The sequence below is a fragment of the Pan troglodytes genome, chromosome 3 (genome assembly GCF_028858775.2).
Source record: "Pan troglodytes isolate AG18354 chromosome 3, NHGRI_mPanTro3-v2.0_pri, whole genome shotgun sequence".
Lineage (NCBI taxonomy): Eukaryota > Metazoa > Chordata > Mammalia > Primates > Hominidae > Pan > Pan troglodytes.
Window position 1 is genome coordinate 183,737,146 of NC_072401.2, and position 19,534 is coordinate 183,756,679.

The 19,534-nt window shown below is 40.6% G+C and overlaps 1 protein-coding gene and 1 long non-coding RNA gene across 20 annotated transcripts in view; one reads left to right on the top strand and one right to left on the bottom strand.

Moving 5' to 3' along the window:
• Window positions 1-19,293, bottom strand: part of LOC107974498 (uncharacterized) — a 78,591-nt gene extending 59,298 nt beyond the window's left edge. The window contains exons 1-3 of the long non-coding RNA XR_002943667.3: window positions 19,101-19,293; window positions 15,667-15,987; window positions 12,570-12,640 (exon numbers count right to left, since the gene is read on the bottom strand). This is a non-coding gene — a long non-coding RNA (uncharacterized LOC107974498). The remainder of the gene's footprint in view (window positions 1-12,569; window positions 12,641-15,666; window positions 15,988-19,100) is intronic.
• The window catches only part of TENM3 (teneurin transmembrane protein 3), a 2,732,592-nt gene that overhangs the window by 2,006,520 nt on the left and 706,538 nt on the right, over window positions 1-19,534 (top strand). The gene's annotated exons all lie outside the window — the stretch shown is intronic.

The following is a 19,534-nucleotide window of genomic DNA, read 5'->3' on the forward strand; positions in this document are numbered from 1 at the left end:
AAGTAAAAACTGAATTTAAAGAATTTGCAGAGGCAACTCTGAAAAAAGAGAATAATAAACAAGGCAGTCAAAGCATAATTTGTTTCATGGAGAGCTGAATATTCCTATTTCCTTTCTGGCATTAAAATATCAGCATTCCATGGTACAGTATTTTGATGTTATATTACATTGTTTTGTATCATAACATCATGAAATAAATTCAACATTTTCAATACCCTCTTCCTTGGGCCTCATTTTGCTCACTGTAATTAGAAGAGATGAGCAGGAAGGACTTGATCAGAACCAAATTTCCAGAAATTCCTTCTAGCCCCCTTCTACCATATATCACTGATGCTTCCTCGTTGGGCCCCTCAACTAGAATATGCACCCCATTTTTATTTATTTGCCCCTTTGTCAGATTTAGTCTTATGTTCAAACACTTTATTTTCAAAATTCTGCAGGTGTGTTATACACCAAGTAAATGTCAGTGCTTTCTTCTTATTACCAAACCTGGGACATCCCTCAGGAAAATACATACATAGATGCATAAACACACACACACACACACACACAAATACACTCTTGCACACACAAGAGATCAGAGAATCAGGTCATGACAGCTCTCCCTCTGCTCAGAAATCTTGACAGGCCTTCTAACTCTCTAAATTCCAGACACTAAGGCTACAGATGAAGGGAGGAGTTTCTGTCCCCTCTTCTTCAAGGTAAGGACAGCCAGTTAAACAGACTGTTGTAATGCAAGGCATTATAATACTACAGCATGATATTTAGGATCATTGACATCAAACTGGGATGTCAGGGAAAGCTTCCCAGAGGTCATACTTGAGGTGATTATTAAATAAGAGTTTGTAAAGAGAAGAAGGAAGTTAAGAATGTTTCTTGGCAGAGGCTGCAGACTGTGTGGAGATACAGAGGCATGACAAGCCCCAGTATATTATGGGTCTGCAAGAAATTCCAGGTGTCTGAATTTCTGAGTGGAGGCACAGGTGGGGGAAGGTCATAGCTGTGGGTAGGGACGATGTACCATTAGTTATGCTCATGTCCATCTCCCCACCTTGATTCTAAGTGCTTTATGCATAGAAAAAGCATCTTACTTATTTTTGCATAGTTCCGCAGCCTCAGCTAATGCCTTACAAATAGAAGGTTTTGAATTGAAGATTTAAGAATACACATACAGGCTGGGTGCAGTGGCTCACACCTGTAATCCCAGCCCTTTGGGAGTCCAAGGTGGGTGGATCACTCGAGGTCGGGAGTTCAAGACCACACTGGCCAACATAATAAAGCCCATCTTTACTAAAAATACAAAATTAGCTGGGCGTAGCGGCACACGCCTATAATCCCAGCTACTTGGGAGGGTGAGGCAGGAAAATAGCTTTAACCTGGGAGGTGGAGGTTGCAGTGAGCTGAAATTGCGCCGCTGCACTGTAGCCTGGGTGACAGAGTGAGACTCTGTGTCAAAAAAGCAGAATACACATATACACAGAAGAAAAACATAGAATGGGAGAGTAAAGCAGTGACAGATGAGTCAGTCATACAAAAATCTAAGAAGCCAGGTTAATAAAAGGTAGCAGATTTTCAATTACTTATTTCTCTTAATTCCAATGATTGAGAAGTGTACTGTCTGAAAGATGACTCAGGCTGTAGACAGAGGTACAGATATTCCACAACATCCTCACTTGCTACAATTTGGGGGTACCCTTTCCTCTATGTCTAACTCCTGGTTCCTTCAGAGCGATTTTCCGTTCATTGCTTCTGTTGACATTGCTCTCTTCCTCTTCCAAGGACTTGAACTTCAGAACTCCTTTCACCTCCATTCCAGCCAATGCACTAACTTCCCTCTTGAGGATGAGCCCAGAAACCTCAGGACCCACTTTCAAAGCCATCTCCAGCTACTGACGCTTGAATTAAGCAAAGCGTTGGTCCCTTTTTCCCAAAAAGAACAAAAACTTCACAAAAATAAATTCAGGAAGAGCATACTATTTCAAGACTATGGATATATTCATATAGATGGATGTTTTATTTTCCAAATAAGTTCTTATTTGAGCCAGTGCCTGACACATTGCTTCGTAAACTCACACTAGAGGTTGGAGTTTATGGATTATCTCAGGAATGGCTTGAGACATCTCCAAATGTGAACAATTATAATTATTCCAATATCTGCTCAGCTACCTCCAGGATCCTGCCTAATTACACATTTTTCTTGCAGATTCAAAGTGTGCTTAGTTCTTTTTTCCCATTCCCATTATTTAGACTTAAATCATGATATTTCTTTTCTTTTCTTTTCTTTTTGAGATGGAATCTTGCTCATTCGCCCATGCTGGAGTGCAGTGGCGCGATCTCGGCTCACTGCAACCTCCATCTCCCGGGTTCAAGCAATTCTCCTGCCTCAGCCTCCCAAGCAGCTGGGACTACAGGTGCCTACCACCACACCACATATTAGTTTTGTACATATTTGGGGGTACATGTGATAATCTGATGCATTTATATAATCAAGTGAGAGTAATTGAGATATATAGCACCTTAAATATTTATCTTTTCTTTATGCTATGAACATTCGAATTGTTCTCTCCTAGCTATTTTGAAATGTACAATAGATTAATGTCAACGATAGTCACCCTACTGATCTGTCGAACACCAGGGATGTTTCTTAATCACTTCTCTTTTTTGGCCAATTACTGTACTTCAGGGCCTTTTAAATGTGATTTTATGGCTACAGAAACCTAACATCATATTCAAAAGATTCTTTAAAGTGATCTAAAAACCAAAACCAAAACAAAACAAAACAAAAAAAAACACTAACCTTTGAGCCTATGCCAACACATTGCAGAGAAATGTTCTTATTTGTTAGGGGTTTGTTTCAGTAAAAATGACAGATAATACCATCACTGTCTGATCACCCATGCATGGCTTGAAGCCATTTCTGGCTGCCCAGTTGTCTTGTCTTTCTACCTTTCCTTGCATGATGATAATCCTTACTGCTTAACTGCCTTGTGGGATACTTTTCAACTATCAAGGACTATCTGGAGTATTTTTTCACTCTCACCCATACAGATACTAGCTCTCCAGTATTTCTTCTAGGAAACAATAGCATAGCCATTGTTCATGAAATCAAGCATTAGGTCTCCACTGCACTCATAATCTGGCTGCTCTTTTCAATAGGGTGGATACCAGCAGTCAGTGCTGACTCATAGGGTACACTGTAGCAGTAAGCAATGTCTAACCTAAAACAACCCTGCCAACACCTTGAGCTTGGACTTCCAGCCTCCAAAGGGTAGGCAGTGAACAGCAGCTCTCTATTCAATCAATTTTGCTTTACCTCGAAACCTTAGCTAATTCTTGAAACCAAATAAATTTCTAATTATTGATAATAAAGTATTTGAAACAATATTTAAAGAAATATATACTTCCACTCTAGGCATAATCAGATATCTTGCATAGTAAACCTCAAAGTTATCAACTGCTGCTTAATCTTTTTCTCATCAAACATATCATGAGGCCTGAACAGCTTCTTAAGGTGACACATTCTTTGGGTTGTATTTGTGGCTCTGGGTAGGGCTTTGCAATGGCCTGGGAACTTGATGAAAGACTTTTTGTGTGTCATCTCATTTTCCTCTGTCTCATCTTCATGCCAATCCTCTAAGATAGGTGCCGTGGACTGAGTTGTGTTCCCCAAAATTTGCATTTTGAAGCCCTAACCCCCAACATGACAGTATTTGGAAATAGGGCCTTTAGGAATGTAATTAAGGTTAAATGAGATTATAAGGGTGAAGCCCTAATCCAATAGGACTGGTGTTCTTGTAGGTAAAAGAAGAGACACCAGAGGCCCAAAGGTCAGGCCATGTGTATTAATCTGTTCTCACACTGCTATAAAGAAATACTTGAGACTGGGTAATTTATATAAAGAAAAGGGGTTTGACTGATTCACAGTTCTGCATGGCTGGAGAGGTCTCAGGAAACTTACAATCATGGCAGGAGGTGAAGCAGAAGCAGGCACCCTCTTCACAAGGCAGCAGGGGAGAGTGAGTGCAAGCAAGCAGGGGAAATGCCAGGTGCTTAAACCATCAGATCTTGTGAGAACTCACTCACTATCATGAGAACAGCATGGGGGAAACCAGCCCCGTGATCCATCACTTCCCACTGGGTCCCTCCCACAACATGTGGGGATTATGAGGATTACAATTCAAGATGAAATTTGGGTGGGGACACAGCCAAACCATATCACTATGTGAGGACACAGAGAACAGGTGGCCATCTGCAAGCTGGGGAAAGAGCCCTGACCAGAAACTAACCCTGCCAACACCTTGAGTTTGGACTTCCAGCCTTCAGAACTGTGAGAAAATACATTTCTGTTGTTTATGCCATCCAGTCTGTGGTGTTTTGTTATGGCAGCCCAAGCAAACTAATACAAAAGATGTTGGCCTCATGTAGCAAGAGAGGAAACCAAAAGGCAGAGGACTGAGTTAAATCACCATGAGGTTGAAGAGCTCAAAAAATAGGGACCTTAGTCTGTCCGAAGTCAAAATCCACACTTTCTTCCACTTCATCACACAGGTTCTCTGTGTAACTACTCAGTCTCGCCCCATCTCAGTCCTTACCCCAGGGAGAAATTGGGCCTTTCAGCAGCTTCTTGGTCCAGGAAATTTGGCTCAGGCATCATGAAAACCCAAATTCCCTATGGACAGTGCAGCTCCACCATCCCTCTCTTTGTTCACAGAATTGGCACAAAAGCACCTCAAGATCATCTACTTTAACCCCTTCACTTTGCAGACAAGGCAGGAAGAAGTTAAGTTTGTGGCTGGCCTTTTCCAAATAGGATAAGATTTTCCTCTGAATTTTCGATACTCAATAGCTCAGAAATGTTATAATATGCATTTTAACCAATAATACAAATTAGTTATTAAGTCATCTGGCAGGGCCCCAGCTCTGTTATAGGCTGCTTTTGACACAGAATTATGGCTAAACTGCTTTACAAGGGCTAAATCATTTTCCTCGAAACATAAAACACATGTAACCAGATCACAACCAGGCTTTATAAACAGACGTGTGTCTGTACCACTTGCTCAGCAGAATCCACTGTGGGCTCTGCTGCCTGTTTATGGAGCTGTGGGTGCATCAGCAGGAAGCAGTGTCCCAGGCAGGGTAGTGGGAGGCACCCTAGCCCAGCAGGAGTGGCAATAGATGAACTGTCATTTTATGGCATCTACCTGCCTTTGACTCACACATCACCAAGAGTCAAAATGCATTGAAACCTATTTTTAACAGCCAGGCAAAGGGAGACAGACTTGTGAAGGAATTTAAAGTCTTCTCTCGAGAATGTAACACAAGCTACCCTCTAAAACTTTCTTGGGAGAAAGAGTTTTTGTTTGAAGGAGAATTAAAACTCAAACTCTGCTGAAAAGCACAAACAAAAGCTATTGTTGCTTAAGCAAGAAAGAAAGATGGAAACTACAAGATTAAGAAATGAGGCGGTGTGGGGCAGCAGTGGGGTCAGAATGTTTGGTTTGCAGGTAAGATGTGGTCTGCGAGAAATTAATGAGGGAGAAAAGAGAGAAAGATGTCACAATAGAATTAAATCAGAGGTCATGTCCTCAGGCAGATGTTCACAAGATCTATCACACTCCAATTAAGAGTCTACAACACAAAAACAAACGTGGTGTTTAAAAATGAAGGAGGTGGATCTTCAGAAAACTTCAAAAAGAATAGTCAGTGGCTAAGAGATCAGGGCAGGACAAGAAAGGTGAATGTGTTGGCTGCCATCCAATTAAGGACTGTTTCAAATTTTATGTCCAGATTATGGCATAAGAAGCTGCAAATTCCAGTGTCCACAGGGGTTATGTTACACGGTTACAGATGGCCAGAGTGGCGCCTGATGGGGCCAACTCTACACAGCATGGCTCAGCTCCAACCCATTGTTACCATGCAAGAAGCAGGCCCAGTACTGCCAGAGACTGTGATTTTTCTCAGACGTGGCAGAGTGGCAGAAATCTAGATTTGTATGTAAAACAGTGGACACTTGTTTTTTTTGTTTTTTTTGTTTTTTTGTTTCTTTTTTGAGATGGAGTCTCGCTCTGCCGCCCAGGCTGGAGTGCAGTGATGCAATCTCCGCTCACTGCAACCTCTGCCTCCTGGGTTCAAGTGATTCTCCTGCCTCAGCCTCCTGAGTAGCTGGGACTACAGGCACATGCCACCACACCCTACTAATTTTTTGTATTTTCAGTAGAGACGGGGTTTCACCATGTTGGCCAGGATGGTCTCGATCTCCTGACCTAGTGATCCACCCGCCTTGGCCTCCCAAAGTGCTGGGATTACAGGTATGAGCCACCACGTTCAGCCGACAGTTGGTTTTTAATAATCTTCAAACACCTTGTGAACAAAGCAAGACCTGTCTGTAGGCTAATTTGCTCTCAACTCTCCAACTTCTTCTGTCTTCTTCAAGAGATGGCCTCTGTGGTTCCCCAGATTTTCTCCCAATCCAGATCATCAGACTCAGAATCAAAACATGCGTTCCTTTTCTTCTGTCATTGCTCTGGACAAGAGCCATCAACATCTCCCCATGGCCTTCTTGGTGAATTTCAAATGTTTCAGCCCTGCACTCAAGGCTCTGCATAGTGCCTGCCGTCTCACTCTACAAAGTTTCATCGTGTGCTTCCCAATGGGAACCTGTGGCCCAGATTGGAAATTCTATGCATTTTCCCCTCAAGTAAAATCTGTACATTCCTACAGTCTCACCTTAGCTCTTCATATATCTTCTATCCTTTTCTTTGTAAGAGGTAGTGACTTATTCTGTTGCCCAGGCTGGAGCATAGTGGTGTGATCATAGCTCACTGTAGCTGTGAACTCCTGGGCTCAAGCAATCCTCCCACCTCAGCTTCCTAAGTAGCTGGGAATACAGATGTGTGACACAATGCCTAATTTTTTTTATTTTTTTATAGAGATGAGGTCTCACTATGTTGCCCAGGCTGATCTCAAACTCCTGGCCTCACACAATCAAAGTGCTGGGATTATAGGCATGAGCCACCATGCCCAGCCTCTTTCTCCTTCTTCTTCTTTTTTTTTTTTTTTTTTTTTTTTTGAGACAGAGTCTTGCTCTGTTGCCAGGTTGGCATGATCTTGGCTCACTGCAACCTCCGCCTCCTGGGTTCAAGCAATTCTCCTGCCTCAGCCTCCCAGTAGCTGGGATTACAGGTGCCCACCACCACGCCCAGCTTATTTTTGTATTTTTAGTAGAGACAGGGTTTCACCATGTTGGCCAGGATGGTCTCGATCACTTGACCTCGTGATCCACCTGCCTCGGCCTCCCAAAGCGCTGGGATTACAGGCGTGAGCCACCACTCCCAGCCTCTTTCTCCTTCTTTATAATCAAATTCCAGTGACCACCTGATCCTTCAAGACATCACCCACATATCCTTTCTTCTGGGCTCCTTGTGCTGCATGTTCTCTTCTACAACTCTTCTAAGAAGCTTCTGACATGTCTCTTCTAAACACGTATCTCTTAATTTTGGGGGCTGTATGGCTGTTTCCTCCACACAACCCTGAGAGTTTAACTCAGGGATTGGCAAACCTTTTTGGTAAAGGGCAAAACAAGAAAGACTTTTGGCTTTGTGGGCCCTGTGATCTCTGTTGCAACTACTCATCTGCTGAAAAGCGGCCGTAGACAAGATGTAAGCACATAGGCGTGGCCGTGTTCCCATACAGCTCTTTATAACCACAGGTGACCGCATTTGGCCTGGAAAGTACAGTTTGCCAACCTCTTGCCCTGCTTGGACAAGGACAGAGTCTTCTTGCTATTATTATATAATAGATAATAAATGTTCATTAGAGGATAAATCCCTCAAAACTCAATTCAACTTGATTTCTTCCATAACCTTTCCTTGACAGTCACGGACACAGCAGCATTTTTCAACTTCTGAACATCTACAAGTACTTGGTATCCAGGTATCTCCTCATATGACTCTCGCCATCATTGTGTGATATTCACTTAATGCTGCTGTGATGAATTAGGGTTGATCTATATCATTTCCAGAGTCTTTTGTTCTAAAATCCTATGGGTCAGTTCATTGTCTTGTACTGCCACCGACTTGTATATATTTGGGTTTTCTCCACTTCAAATAAATTATAAGCTTCTAGAGAATAAGCCATATCTAATTTTTCTTGGGATTGCTAAAATGCTTTATATAGTGCTTTTGTCACAATATTCATTCATTTATTCATGTAACACTGTTTGTGGGACGATATGTAGCACAAACATAAAAATAAGCAAAATGGAAATGGCCCCTGCTTCAGCTGAAGTCAAAGTCTAGTGAACTAATGATTGTATCATCATAAATTGAGATGTACTTTATGAAAGAAAGTACATAATTTTTAAACAACATTGCACAAAGAAAGCAAACAAATACTGGGGCAGGTAGAGGAAGGAAGGGCAGGAAGGACTTCCCTGAGGAAGTAATGCTTGAATTAAGATCCATTTATTCAACCAATTCAGTACATATTATTTGCCAGGCATTATTCTAAGCACTTGGAATATAGCGGCAATCTAAGCAGACAGAGGTTCCTGCCTTGGTGGAGCTTGTTTTCTAATGGGAGCTGAAGAGTAAGTAAAAATTAGATTGAAAGGAAAAAGGGGTTGAATAACATTCCTGAAAGAAGGAACTGCATGTACAAGGATCCTGGGTGGGAGGGGGCGTGGCACCATCCTTGCAGTGGCCTGTCCCACTGTGGATGGGGCCTCGTTGAGGTGTGACCTCATAGGTAATGTAACCATATAATTTATTCTCTAAAGCAGAACACTCTTGACAGTAAATGAGGCATTATGAATCATTACAACAAGCAAAAACTGGTATCGTTCCAGCAAATTGGATATATGAGCCTGGGCAAGGTAGCAAGACCTCATCACAACTAACAACAAAAATAAATACAGAAATAAATAAACCAGTCCATGCCTGTAAGTCCCAGCTACTTGGGAGTCTGAGGTGGGAGGATCACTTGAGCCCAGGAGTTTGAGGCTGCAGTAAGCAGTGATTGTGGCACTGCACTCTAGTCTAGGTGACAGAGCAAGACCCTGTCTCAAAAAATAAACGAAACAGCCGGGTGCAGTGGCTCACACCTTTAATCCCAGCACTTTAGGAGGCTGAGGCGGCTGGATCATGAGGTCAGGAGATCAAGACCATCTTGGCCAATATGGTGAAACCCTGTCTCTACTAAAATGCAAAAAATTAGCCGGGCGTGGTGGTGTGCACCTTTAGTCCCAGCTACTTGGGAGGCTGAGGCAGGGGAATCGCTTGAACCTGGGAGGTGGAGATTGCAGTGAGCTGAGATCATGCCACTGCACTCCATCCTGGACAACAGAGCGAGACTCTGCCTCAAAAACAAAACAAAAACAAAAAAACAAAACTGGACATCCAAGTATCCTACTCAGGCCACATAAAGATTTTAACGTGACCACATTGATACTTTTTAAAACAATCCTTCTGACTGCTGTGGAAAACTGATCTGGGGAGGAACTGTGTCAGTGTGAAGAGGCCAGTTGGTATGCTACTGTAGACATCCAAGTAATAGAGCAGTGTGGCCTGAGCTGGGGTTGGGGAGCAGAGGAAATAGAGAGAGAGAGGGGAATAAATTTTAGAGGTATTTCAGAAGCAATTTTAACAGGACTTGGGTGATATTATTAGTGGTGGAAATGAATGGAAGAAAGCATGGGGTGAAGTAGAATGGGAAGGTCATGTTGGAAGGAAGAGAGAGTTTACATATTCAGGTGCCCAGACCTACTCTTGGCACCAGCCACTAAGCCAGGGAGTATTTTGAGAGCTGGTCTTAATGAATCTGAAGATTGCAGCTAACACCACAATTTCCATTAGTGATAATTAGTAAGAGTGTAACTGAGGCTTTGACATGGGAAAGAGGTTGATAGAGCAAAGTACTCCCCAATGGACAATGAGTAATAATTTGTGCTTTTGTCAAAATTGCTGGCGGACTTTGTGTACTTTTAGGGAAGCAGAGGTTTTCATGGTGCAAGAAAAAGGATGAAGAGCAAGGAGGTGGAGGGTAGCTTGATATTGAAAATTCAATATTAGGTGCTAGAATACCAGAGTCAAGAGTAAAGAGTTGGCCGGGTGTGGTGGCTCATGCCTGTAATCCTAGCACTTTGGGAGGCCGAGGCGGGCAGATCATGAGGTCAGGAGATCGAGACCATCCTGGCTAACATGGTGAAACCCTGTCTCTACTAAAAATACAAAAAATTAGCCGGGCGCAGTGGCGGGTGCCTGTAGTCCCAGCTACTCAGGAGGCCGAGGCCAGAGAATGGCGTGAACCCAGGAGGCAGAGCTTGCAGTGAGCTGAGATTGTGCCACTGCACTCCAGCCTGGGTGACAGAGCAAGAGAAAAAAAAAGAGTAAAGAGTTATAGGAAGTGACAACCAGACCAACAAATAAGAGAGCAAGAGCCGTGATTTGTGGACATTGATGTTTCAGAGAGATGTTTAGCTGAAATAAGCAACCAGGACTATATCTGGAAGCTGAGTTTAATACATAATTCAGAAACCACCTTAACTCACTGCTTTAGTTTTAAATGAGATGTTGAAATTGTTGTCCAGCAGTAGTGCAGAGCTGACTCCTCATCAGTCATTTCTCTGGCCAGCACATGCTGCCCAGGTGGGAGAATTTCGTTTCGTTCTGAGAGCTTTCAGTCAATCTGATTGCATCTGACCGGGAAGGTCTCAGTAAAGATGTCACTTCACCCTTTACCCTCAGGCTGAGTCAGCGAGGAAAGCAAAAGAAACTGAGTGGCCAAAGCTCTCGACTACATGTCAAGAATCCTTTGCCCCTTCCTCCCACAGCTTCATGCAACTTCACTGTTAGCCAATTATTGTACCCCTTTACCTAGGAGTACCCAGTTACAGAATTGTTAGATGTAAAACAATCCACTCGTCTTAACCATGCAGAGATACTGAAGAAGGAAAAGGAGCTTGAATAGTGAGCTCTTTGTGTGTGCATCTATTCTTGCAATATGCTGATCCTTGATCACCTCTGCCTAACCCACGTTTCAAAACTCTTTGCAAGTAAGGATGTGGAAATAGTTCCACCTGAGGCCAGATGTGAAATTCAGGTTGGGACTTGGAGCTGTAAAATATTGTACCTTGACTTCTTTCAAAATCAAAATATTCAATTACACAGCCATTAAAAAAGATGTTATACAAATACTAGATTACAAAAGAATGTGCTCAGTATAATTCAATTTCTATTTTTAAAACAGGTGTAGAAAGGACTTGAGTGTAAAGTAAAATCTTAAAAGTAGTGATCTCTAGGTAGTGAAACTAGTAATAATTTTTATTTTCTATGTTTAGATTAACAATATTGTTTAAATTGTTCAGTAACAGGTACTACTTGTCTTATAAAAATGTATGTACTTTTAAATGTACTATCCAACATTCATAAACATGCATGGAAACCTCACTATATTATCATCCATCCAGTGAAATAGGGATATAACCTGGCCGCTCTCGTGTAATGACACAACATTCAATTCAAAGTTGGGCAGGCCCGGCATGGTGGCTCACGCCTGTAATCCCAGCAGTGTGGGAGGCAAAGGCAGGAGGATCACCTGAGCCCAGGGGTTCACGACAAGCCTAGGCAACATAGGGAGACCCCGCCTTTATAAAAAATTAGAAGTTGGCTGGGCGTAGTGACATGCGCTTGTTGTCCCAGCTACTCAGGAGGTTGAAGCAGGAGGATTGCTTGAGTCCCGGGTGTCAGGGCCTCAGTGAGCCGTGATGACACCACTGCACTCCAGCCTGGGTCACAGAGCAACACCCTGTCTCAAAAAAAAACAAAGACGACTAAGTATCGCTGCCTTGCTTTGCCCCCTTTGGTAATTTAGGAGACTTCACTGTGCCTCAGCTGTCCCATTTGTAAAACAAGAATCATAATGGTTGCTAATTCTAAAGTTGTAAGAATAGATGAAAAAAATGCTTACAAATTGCTTAACATAGAGTAAGCTCCTGAAAAATATTAGTTAATCTTACGATTACTTAGGTAATACTCTTCTTGAATAGGTGCCAAGAAGTTTCCAGAATTGAGTGTTGTATTTTGTGGGCACCAAGTGCTTCAAAGAAGGATGTCTCAGGCCAGGTGTGGTGGCTCACACCTGTCACACCTGTAATCCCAGCACTTTGGAAGGCCGAGGCGGGTGGATCACAAGGTCAGGAGTTCGAGACCAGCCTGGCCAATATGGTGAAACCTCATCTCTACTAAAAATATAAAAATTAGCTGGGCGTGGTGGCACGTGCCTGTAGTCCCAGCTACTCGGGAGGCTGAGGCAGAAGAATCGCTTAAACCCGGGAGGCGGAGATTGCAGTGAGCTGAGATCATGCCACTGCACTCCAGCCTGGGCGACAGAGTGAGGCTCTGCCTCAAAAAAAAAAAAAAAAAAAAAAAGAAGAAGAAGAAGGCTGTCTCTAGTCAAGGCCAATGCCAAGCACATTGCAGAAGCAGTGGTTTTATGGGAAACTGTTAGAGAAAACCATTAGCCAGAGGGGCTGACATTTCCTGTCTCTTGCAAGCAGTTATCCTGCAGCATACCTGATACTTTTAAGTGACTTGGCTCCCCGTAGATTCTTGATCCATCCAATGCAGAAATTCTAGCACTGAACCTAGGAAAAAAAAAATGTTACTATTCCTGTGTCTTTTAGGTTACTCTGGGCACTGAACTGAGGCTTTTGTGTATGGAGTGACTAGATAACTTCAAGGATGGTAATTGATGATACCAAAACCCTATTGACAGAGTCATTTTATTGGAACTAAAGAGAGTTTGGGGTAGATATATATTTGGGGAACATACTTTTACTTGCTTAGGGTTGTTTAAACATATACAAAAGTAGAGGGAATATTGTAATTGCCTTAGTTCATTCAAGCTGCTACAACAAAATACTACAAACTGGGTGACTTATAAACAACAGAAATTCATCTCTCATAGTTATGGAGGCTGGGAAGTCCAAGATCAAGGTGCCAGCAGATTCAGCTTCTGGTGAGGGCCTGCTTTCTTGTTTGTAGGTGGCACCTTCTCTCCATGTCCTCACATGGCAGAAAGAGCAAGGCAGCTCTCTAGGATCTCTTTTATAAGCGTCCTAATTCCATTCATGACTCCATCCTCATGACCTAATCACCCCCGCCAAAGGCCCCACCTCTTAATACCATCATCTTGGGAGTCAGAATTTCTACATATGAATTTTCAGGGACACAAACATTCAGACCATAGCAATAATGTACATTCATGTACTCACCACCCAGCTTTCGCAATTATCAACACACATACAATATTGAAAAACACATATATTAATTGAAAATTTCAAAGCACAATTATATGATTTGCCCCTTTAGTTATCTGAGCTGAGAAAGCATGGGAGAAGTATCTGAGCTTAGCCCACTTGGCCAAATCTTGCTGTTGACCTCAGCTGAAACAGAAGAGCTGCTACCTTCCTATTGTAATACAGAGAGTTCCTAAATGCTGACAGTGATAACCACCAAATACAAAACAGTAAGATGGGAACATGATGCCACGTGTGTTTTCAATACCAAAGGCATCTACAAGCCTAGTGTTTCAAGAAATGCTAAAGTGTACATGTCTATGAATATGTAGTACACAATCCACTTCGTTCTGCCTACTCTGAAAGGCCTTTATTAAGGGGTATTTTATGTGGATTCTGTGTGATAGAGAAAAACGTGCCACTCCTTGGCAACATAATATACTAGACCAGTTCTCTTTTTTTGAGATGTCAAATATCTACTTTATTATAGTGAGAAAGTGACAGTCAATTTAAATCAAAATTTATGGAGAACATTAGTAGCTGGAAGGACTTTGGCTAATCACTGTAATGTCCCCAACAAATGGTAAATGAAAGCATAAGGAAATTGAGTTAACACAAGTTAAAAGTTCACATACTTAAGGAATTATATTAGAAGACCTACAACTTAATTAAATTATCTGAAACTGCTTATTTAGCTTCTATTGTACTAGTGAACATTTATGCAATTTTACTGTTAGATATGTATTAAGTAATAGGTTTGGATTGGGTCAAATTGGGAGAACCCTAATGAGGCAGAACAGGGGAAAGTTTAATCCATCATAAAGCATCATTTGGAATCTTTATATTGAATATTATTAGGCAGACATTTCCCTGGTTAGTTGGTTACTCTCTTATATCTATCATTCTGACATTTTGAATAACTGAAAAATCAAACAGGAACTCTGTACATGGGAAAAATAATCTGATGGAGAAGAAATGTGTTATTGATCACCTAATTTTTTATTTTTTTTCAGTCTTGCATTTGCTTTTTCAACTGTAGAAGTGCAAGAAGTGGTAAATGTGCCGCATTTTAGACGTTAAAGGCATTGTTAACAGATTTGACACAAAAGATAATGTTATGAGATGCAAACGACAGAAATTTACATGTAAAATCACATACTTAATATTTATTTCTTTGTTCTGAATACATTTAAAGTCAGTAAGTTCTTAAACCTGAGGTCTTAAGCTATAGAATTGTTTCTTTCAAAATACTTTTTAATACACAGGGCAGGGTATTCAGTAACTGCATATACGTGGCACTCGTCTCTTTATGGCTATTAACTTAAGCTTTTTGAGAAGAGTTGGTCTCCATAACTGAGGTTTGCCACAAATTACACATGTATGGACTCTTCCTGGGGAGATCTGTAGGAAATCCAGAATGGAGCTGTGCTCTCTTACACAGAACCCCAAAGCAGCTGTGAAGCTTTCACTGCAGTTGAAAAAAAAAATGTGACCTTTAATTCAGTCCTTAGAAAACAATTTAGATGTCAAAGTGTAATTTTCTAAAGCCATAAGACCTTTGGGAAAATTCTGCCATTTTTTTCCTCTTCTGATGGAACTATATTGAAAAAAATAAATTATTTGCCATGATACTTGGTAACATACACGCACACACTAAGAAATGAGTAAGAAAAAATATGGCCTCCCGCAGACTCGTTTCTAGCTGCTTGCTGGGGGGAAAAAATAAGCTGCCTCCTCTCCACTGCATTTAGAGAATTAATTCTCATATGAAATGAAAGGTCCCGTCCAATCCTATTTCACGGTAGCTTTGAGTGCTTGACTGTACCAAAGCAAAGGGCATTACTTGATTGTTCACTGTTGACATCACTTTACACCAGAAGGTGGCAATTATTTTAATAATCACACTAACAAATCTGTTTTGCCTTCAGATTGGATTTTTAGAGATAGTGTTCATTTGATTCTTGTCAAGAAGATGCCTTTGAGAACCAGTAGCATCCACTTACAGATTTATTTCTCAAGTTGGTTTTTCACTCCCACTAATTGGCTAAAATATTACACCTCTTTTAGAATATAAGCTACAAAATTTGTATATTTCTCTTTATTAAACCTTATTTGTTGACCTGAAACAATTAAAAGGATGCTATTTAAGATGACAATGCAGATGAAGTGATATCATGATAGAGTATAAGTAGATGCTGACTATCATTAAAAAATGAAGAATGCACTTAATTTTTATTTACAAGGAAAACTGGTGACGAATTTCTTCAGTTGACCATGACATCTTAGAAATGTAGTGGATTAATAAGATTTATGTCGATACATAATGAAAAATCTTTCATGTATAAATCACAAGGCATTTACATCTAACTTACCTCACAAGGTGGCAAAATCCCATAAATTCCTCCATTAAACCTGAGTGGAAGATAATAGCCTTCTTGAAGCCCAGCAGTTCACAGAAAGCCTATCACCCTTCTGAACCATATGACAAAATGCAGAGAAACATCCAAAATACCAATACACTGGAACTGCCTGAGAATGCGTCTCCTAAGACAATTTTCCAAAATCTGTCATCTGAACGCTGTTTGCCATCCATAAAGAAAGAGGAAGAGGAAGGGGAGGTAGAGAATAATGTTGGCTCTGTGAAACCGCAGCATTCTTTCCAGATGGTCTCTTTTTTCCACAGCTTAGGTTACCTACATGACAAAAGGATAAGAGGCCAGGGGTGAGCACTGTTTTTTTGTAAAACTGAGAACTCCAGACATTTGTCATGCAGAAAAAATGCCTGCCTCTCAGCAGGATAGATTTTTAAAAATTTTTCTCAGTGCCTTTCTCTAATTGGGCTTCCTCAACTTTTCACACATCCTTTCCCTGAACCAGTCCACAAAAGCCAAAGTTCTCCCACACCTAGTCACCAATGGCAGGCCCATAAATCACAAGAAATTACGCAGGATTTTTTTTAACATTATGCAATTAACGCCTATAATGTGGGAAAACATTTTATAATATATAACATATTAAAGCAATAGGAAATAGCATGTCAGATTTCTCATTAGTAAATTCTAATAATGGCTAACATAAAAATGTGCCTATCTATTAATATTTTTTCAATTCACACTTAAAAGAAAAATATTACAGTGTCTTAGTATCTGTGCAATGCTCATGTAGGAATTTATTATGCCAAAGTGATCTGGCGTGCCTAAACTAGCATGAGCAATATGAAAATTTAAAGATAGCTGAATGCCCATTCTTTAATTTTACTAAAATAATGAAAAACATATATTATTTGAGCTTACAAAACATGTAAATATGAATTCAAATGGAGCATATATTTTCTACATATATATTGCGTTTTTCTACTCAGTATTAAAAACCATTTCTCTTTTTATGCTTTGCTTTCTTTTGTCCTCTAAAAAGAAAGAGAAGCATGAATCTTGAAAATCATCCACCAACTCTCATATTAGGAAACTCTTCCTTTTAACTTTGAGGAATTGTTATAAGTTGTGATTTAAATAATAGCTTGTAAATTTTGACGGCATAAGAAGTCCGTAAATAGTTGCTCTTCCTTTGAAAAGGGCTGACACTAAAAGTTAGGGTATTTGAAGGGTTTTGTTGGTTTTGGGGGGACTATTTAGATGTAAATATTAAACTATTAAAATAGGACTTTGAGCAAGAATTGATAACACGGTATAATGTCTTTTACCTCCCAGCTACCAGTCTGACCCTGACTCAGGCCTCCGGAAGAAGCCACTTGCTAATCACAGTCTGTCTTGCACCCAGACACGGCATCTCAGACACTGCACAAATTAAGAAGTCACCCTCAAAACCTCTACACAGTGCAGGAATACAGCTAAGACACCATACCCGAGTACTAACATCTGCAAATTCTGAAAAGCTCTTCATAATAAAAAGAAAAAGAAAGAAAAGGAAACATTTGCCACCTTCTGTGTCTTTTCTTGCCACGTGTATCTGCTCTCATGTGCAGACACTTTAATATTAGATGAGAAAATGGGAGAGGAAGCTACGATAGAAGAAGAGAAGTGGAGAGGGAGCTGAAATACATCCATTTGTTTTCTTTCAAATTCATTTTATGGGCTTTTTGTAGGAAGGTGTTTTTTTCTTGATTTTTTGCTTTATTTCTGGCATCAACTATCTTTGAGTTTGCTTTTGAGTAAGAAATATTGAAGAGGAGATGAAAAGCCAGATGCAGTGGTAGGCTGCGGTGGAATTAGGTAATAGTTGCAAAAACCTGCTTAATCTTTTGTTTTCTTTTTGGTTTGAGCACGCTTAGAAATAAAATGGGTCTCTAAATCACAGATGATGGCTCTGGGGAACGTAAAAGACATCTTTTGAATATGAAGAATACTACACTGACAAGCAGGAGGCCTTGGAAAGTACCAACTTTGCCAATTGCTCACTGAGTATTTTTTGAACAAGTCCTATTACCTCTAGACCTTGATTTTTTTTATCTCTGAGATTATTCTAACATTGTATGTGAATATTTTGAGTTCTTACCAAAGCATGTTTGGCCCAAGGAAGACATATAATGACATTGTTTCGATCATTGTGTTTCACAAATTCAGAACAGAATTGCTCACCAGACACAGATCTGGGCACAAACCCCCTTAGCTGATCACACAAACACATTCTGAGTTTCCCCCTGTCTGTAGGCTTGTCGGAGCTCCTGGGCTACAGGAAAATGACTCCCAGGATTGAATTCAAAGGATGCAAGTAAACACTTACTAATTAAAAGAAGAGTTCATTTTATGCTGATTTACAAAACACATTAATTCCTACAAGCTAAGTCTGTTTTTGTTCAGGGTTAGTGTGGGCCAATAGATGGAAAATTGTTTTAAAACTGAAATAATAAACTTTTGGGAGAACACACAAAACCCTTACTGTGTCCAACTTGTACTGAAGGGAAATTCCTCTTCATTGGACAAAAACGAAGGCACGTGGTATACCAGGAGATCGTTTGGTGCTTGATGTCAATGAATCAGGAGCATCAGAACTATTTTTCTTGTATTAAGCTTTTAGGCTGTGTTTTGCCAACTTGCACGGGTTGAAGACAGCATTAATATTAATGAAGGATGGAAGTCTGAGAGGCAGTGACTCTCACTTCCCCACCCCCACCTTACTTCCTTTCATGCTAAATCCATTAGTATAGATGGATCGACATTAATACACAAGAAGGACAGAATAGCTCTCCATTCGGGGACACTTTTACTTGACCCTTGGCACACATTGCCCATACGTGGCCACAAGACGTTTGACCTATTCAATGGCATTTATTCATTCATTTATTTATTCTATGTGCTTCAAACCAATTTCTCCCTAGGTACGTTACACTTCTTACACTTAGAATGTATTAAAAAGTTAAAATCTCTGACAAGGAGTACATCAGAAAGAACTTGAGGACAGAGTCTGTCATTCATCTTTGTAACCCTTAGGAGCTTTAGATCCAGCTTTGCACAGTGTCTTCTACACAGTAGGTGCTACATAAATGCTCACTGAATGAAACTGAATTAAATCGCATTGTCAAATTCTAAACTGTTTCATGTGATCTTATTATAACCTTCTTATCACCTCCTAGTAAGAAGACACATATCTTAAGATTTATACATACACATACACGTTTCTAAAAATAATTTTACTCCAGTGAATCCAAGCAAAACATACAGTGAATGTTTCTATAAAAGCTAGATATTGAATACTTTAAATCTTATATTTACAAATGATTTTCATTATGGGTACGAAAATAAGCATAGGGCTTTCTGGATCATTACAGAAATTTGGGTTAAAACTATACCATATAGCTGGAAGGGAGCATGTAGGTCATCTGATCTTGTGGTCTTCAAAGGGTATTCCTTGTCACCCAGAGGTTCCTTCAAGTACTCCCAGTGTTATCAAGAGGCAGGAAGGCAGATAAAGTGGTATAGGCAGTGTCAAAGGCATTCAGCTTTCTCCCCAACCTTTCAACAGAGAAAATGCATTTCATAATATATGGGGCTTCTCTGTACAAATGTATTTCAATGACAAGTGTCCACTGCTTTAAAATAATTAAAGCACAATCTCTAATTTTTTAAAAAAAGAGAGAGAACCACACTTTGGGAGGCCGAGGCGGGCGGATCACGAGGTCAGGAGATCAAGATCATCCCGGCTACCATGGTGAAACCCCATCTCTACTAAAAATACAAAAAATTCACTGGGCGTGGTGGCAAGCACCTGTAGTCCCAGCTACTC